Source organism: Arachis hypogaea, chromosome 5 (genome assembly GCF_003086295.3).
Source record: "Arachis hypogaea cultivar Tifrunner chromosome 5, arahy.Tifrunner.gnm2.J5K5, whole genome shotgun sequence".
Lineage (NCBI taxonomy): Eukaryota > Viridiplantae > Streptophyta > Magnoliopsida > Fabales > Fabaceae > Arachis > Arachis hypogaea.
In genome coordinates, this window is record NC_092040.1 from 16,476,013 (window position 1) to 16,481,310 (window position 5,298).

Genomic DNA, 5,298 nt, shown 5'->3' on the forward strand with positions numbered 1-5,298 from the left:
AAAATGCACAGGTTCACTAACTGTTTTCTTGAGTCAGAAGTTGTAGATTTCTTGTCTGAAGGTCAGTATCTAGAAAGCTCAGAGGTATGGATTTAATTACCCTATATACAACTAAAACCCATGCAAAAATCCTCATATGTAGTCATTGTTTCATATTCTTTGATCATTTTATATTTGTTAATCATATGATCAGACAAATCTGCTGAATATTTTAATTGATTATCTTGGTACAATTCTTAGGTGTCATTACTATCTTTGTGATTGTTGTCTGGTGGTGTAGGCTATTGAGTTTGGACGAAAGCTTGCTAGCAAACTCTTTTTTTTATCATGTTCTTGAGTATGTCCAAGCATTTTATTTGACGCTTTCAATTTCTGTTGTTTCAATTATGTTTTATCAGAAAGTTGACAATTCTATGGTGCATTATTATTTTACTCTAGTGCCTTATTATTTTGATTCTATTTTTTGCATTTTTTGGTGATTTTGATACTTTTTGTTTTCTTAAATTTTTTTGTTTTTAGGTAACTACATCATCATTATTAACATAGAAATATTAATTCAATTTTGTTATTGATTTTGTGTTTTTTACAATGCATTGAATTAGGATAGTTTGTATTGTGGAGTTATAGAGAACCGCCTTGGAATTTAGTTTACATAGAGCCCTTTGAAAGTGATAGTCGTTGTGATGCTAGGTTATGCCATAAAGGCTTAGAAATCTAAGTTAAGGATTCAAGTATAACTTCAAGAGGCAATGCAAGACCGTGAGGAGCTAACAAAGGAAATAGATGTGCTCAAAAAAAACTTAAAAAGCAACAAACACGCCAAAAGGAAGAATATGCTCAAGTGAAAGCTAAATTGGAAGCTTAACAAGCTATTGTGAACTCTCTCATAACGCGCTTTGACAATGAAACAAACTAGACCTTAAAGGTACTCCTAAAGTTGTTTATGGTTTTAATACATTTTTGTAGATGATTCCCATTTTATATTAGTACACTTTAATTTGTATATGGATCTATTTATCACATTTTACTTGTGTCATGGTTGAAAAATGACAAATGTCCTATTATTTGGTTTGATAAATTTGGTTGGGTATGGCTGAGACATAAGTTGTGAATTGGTTGCGTTTGTTGGAACCGTGGACGGTGGAAATATCCAAGTTTTAGGGGAGGTTCTGTTAAAATTTTTCTAAACATTTTGGATAAAACTTAGTGAAAAAATTATAATTAGTGTTATATCTTGTTTCTAACTTTTTTTTCGGTTTTTTTTATTTACAGGAGTGCTGAAATGGTGACCATATGCTACCTTGAGGGCTCAAGAATATTTTGATGCATAGAGACACTAATCTATGTTAGAACTTTTATGTTTTGGTTGAACTTTTATCTTAGAACTTTTATGTTTTGGTTGAACTAATCAATGTACTCACTAGCTAATGTTATTTTATTTCAAGACAATTTTAGCTAAAAGGATCTTGTTTGACTTATGTATGTTTTTGCATATTATATACATGTAAACTTGCTTATTAAAATCGTTAATATATTAGTTAATTTAAAAAATAATTTAGTAAATTATGCATGTAATTTGTAATAAAAAAATTATTACAAAATAATTAATTTGCTTTCGTAACTAAAGAAAAAAAATGTTACAAAATCATGTTACATTTTTAACAAAATTTTTTGATAGGAAAAAAATTGACTGTCACGAAAAATACCTTCAAGATCAAAATTTGTTGCCACTTTTGTAATGGCTTCTGGTTTTTTGTATCAGAAAAAATTGTTACAAAATATGGTATTGAATTGTAACAGTTCTATTTTTCGTTACAAAAACTTTTTGTAACGGGACTTACTGCATGGACCCTTTTTTTGTTACAAAAAACTTTTGTTTCAAAATTTCGACATTTTGTAACAATATTTTTTGTTACAAATGCGCCTTTTTGTTGTAGTGATTACTGCACAACAAGTATCATTTAATTCATGCTCTTTTACCTTTTGCAATCAAAACTAAGAACCACTATTGATATCCTGACTATGAATAATAAGATAACCATAGCTTGCTTCAAGCCGACAATCTCTGTGGGATCGATCCTTACTCACGTAAGGTATTACTTAGATGACCCAGTGCACTTGCTGGTTAGTTGTGCGGAATTGAAAAAATTGTGATTGTAATTTTCGTGCACCATGGTCCACAACTAAGATAGCAAGCCCTAATTACCCAATCCTCACCAAGAGCTCTTTTAGTATTTAATTTCCAATTGCATTGCCTTTACTTGCCTTCTTTTAATTTCTTGCATGTTAAGTTACCTTCTTGCCTTTTAATTTCTTGCCAATTGCTATCATCTAACCCCCATTTTCTCATAGCCAATAATGGAACACTTAATTACAATTCCTAGGGAGAACGAACCAGGAGTCTAAATACTCTCGGTTAATTAGAAATTGTAAACATTTGATTAAGAGAATTCATTGTTGATTTTGGACTATGCTACTAACGAATTGATGCTTATATTTTGATTGATTCCAAACTACACAATAAATGCTTTTGTCAGGCTCCAATTGTTTATTCTACTGCAATAGTTGGCCATAGTGTTGACAAGTATGTTTTAGGTGAAATATTATTGATAAATTTAGTCTGCATCATATACGAATCGTTCATTCTGTGACTTACTCCATCTTTTCCTTAAAAACAGGTTCACCCTTCTGTGGAGTTCATCTTTATAAATAAATATCAGCTTGAAATTGACATTGTGAATGAGCCCAATTTTTTATATTTTGTTGAAATTTAGGGTTTGCTATATAGGGATGGTGGTAGTTACATCATCTCCATTGCATAACTTGTCTATACTAGACTAGTGCTACCAAAACAATTTCATAAATTATTTATAGGGCTTGAGTTATGCTCATGGAAATGGACTCAGCTATTTCAAGCAAATTCTCTATTTCAGTTACAGCCTTACAGGCTTTTTTCTCCCCTTTACTATAGAGTGTAATTAATGCTTTAGATCAATTATAATGGTGGATAGGTTTCTTGGAGGTAGACAATAATTTAGTGCCATATTTGTCATGATATTATGACTTACTCAGGATTGAAATCTTTTATTGGAGTTGATCCTCTGAGAGAATTGTTGATTCCATATTGCTTTTTTGAACAAAGGATTATTGATGCTGCTAGTGAAGTTGAAAAGGAGAGATAAAGAAGACTCGGAACTTCTATACTAAATCAAATAATGCTGGAAGCAGTGGCTTTTAAGCCTCTTCCTAGGACACGAGCTGGTAAAAGAGGGCGTGTTTACTATTGTACACAGGTATGTCCCTGTAATGATGCTTGTAATAGCTGCTATTGTATGCCTTTAGCTTAGATGTTTGTATGAATCCCTGTGTGTTGTCCTGTTGCCTTTATTTTTAATGCCCGAGTATTGCCCTTTGCATTTGTTAAGATGTTAAAATGAATAATATATTTTACTGGTGAAAACTTTTACCAATGAGAACATGAATAATATGATTAATGCCAACTGGATCAATAATGAGGTGGGTTGTTTCTGCTTGACATCCTCACAAGTCATATGCAATTTAATTACTTGTTATCAAATATACTCTTGCTGGGTGTTGTTCCCTTGCAGGCTGCTATGTGGCTGGGGATTTCAAGTGTTTGGTTCATAGAACAAGTCAAGTGATCCTTGCAGATCTGAAATAGTTTTAGTTTTGTTCTTGGTTGGTTTTGTGTAGTGCAGTTCAAGCCTGAGGAAATTACTGCTATCATGAAATACAACTATTCATGTAATTTTCTAGTATTATATAATTCACATTCTACTATTCACCATTCACTATTATATAATTCAACTATTTAAATTAGAAAATTACTGCTATCATGAAATTACCTTGTTTTCAATTTGGCTCATTTTCTTTTGAATTTGTGCACTTCTGCAATTCTGAATTTGTGCACTATGTATAAAAAATTCTTGATTACAAGTAAAGCAACTTGATTCTATCTAGTTAGGGTAAAATATGCATCTTTTTTACCCTCATCAAGAGCTTCTTTTGGGCATTTCATTAAGGGAAGGGGAGCAGTGACAAATCTGGAGTGAGTGCTATTTGGTAGCATCAAATTTGTACCAATAGGGCTAACAAATATGCTCAATAATGGAGGTGTAATTCAAGAAGTGGAATATGTTGAGGGTGTTGCTATGCTTAAGGTTAAGGGTGATGGCGAATTTTTGGCTTACTCAAGTGAACCACCAAAGAAGTTCCAAGTGAATGGTTCTGATGTGGATTTTGAGTGACTTCCTAATGCAAATTGATGGTTAACCTTTCTTGGATTCAAGAGGATCATGGTGTTTCTGATTTAGCAATTTTCTTCTAGTTTTTATTGTATAGGATTCTGAAGTGGAGTTTCTTATTTTGAAGTCCTAATTTTTCATTTTTAGCTTAGGCCCAGTTTAGGTAAATAACTTAAATAAGCTCTTTTGGAAAAAAAGAGCTTAACGTATAAGGATTTTTATTAATAACAACTTATAAATAAGTTATTTTGCGATTAGATTTTTAGTTATAAAAGTACTTATTTTAAAGTTGTGGCGTTTGGATAAATAACTCAAGAACTTGTTATAACTAACTATAAAAATAATAGCAAGCTATAAAAAAATAAAATCACATGTGAAAAAAATAAAATTAAAAATGATATTTCATATCACACACAATGTTAAATACAAATTTAATAATAAAAATAGAGTGGTAAAATGATAACAAAAAATAATTGGAAGAAATATATGAAGTAGATGATTCAGATGGAACATTGTTTTAAAATGCTGTTAGAAGGTCAATACTTTCAGCAGATGAATCATTACGTGAAAATGGTGGTGGAGTGCCAATACTTCCAACAGATGGAACATTGAGTGAAAATAATGGTGAAAGGTCAGTGCTTCAATGATGGTAGAAGGTCAGTACTTCTAATAGATGAAACCTTGCATAAAAATGATAGTGGAGGGCTGGTATTTCCAGTAAAAACAGCAAGCATCATAACAGAGCCAAAAATGAAAGTAAATTTTTTATTTTAAAGTCAATTTTTCTAGGGAAATAATAGAATGACTTATCGAGAAGAAAAAGTCATATATTTTTACTTCTTCAAAAAGCTGTGAATTAACTTTTCGGGTAATTAAAAGCTTTTTTTTTAAATGGTGTCAAACACTCGTATTGTGACTTTTCATAATTCAAAAGTAAAAAAAAGTAGCTTCTGCTATTTCCCAAACCGGCTCTTAGTCTTGAATTCTGGTTTTTCATAATAAACAATATTGTTCAGTGACGCGTGGCAGAAGC

At 31.4% G+C, this 5,298-nt stretch overlaps 1 long non-coding RNA gene across 1 annotated transcript; it reads left to right on the forward strand.

Moving 5' to 3' along the window:
- Window positions 1-2,536: 2,536 nt before the first annotated feature.
- Window positions 2,537-3,650, forward strand: LOC140184560 (uncharacterized). Its single transcript, XR_011881627.1, has 3 exons — window positions 2,537-2,584; window positions 3,143-3,293; window positions 3,609-3,650. It is a non-coding gene; the product is annotated as an uncharacterized lncRNA (long non-coding RNA).
- The last annotated feature ends 1,648 nt before the right edge of the window (window positions 3,651-5,298 follow it).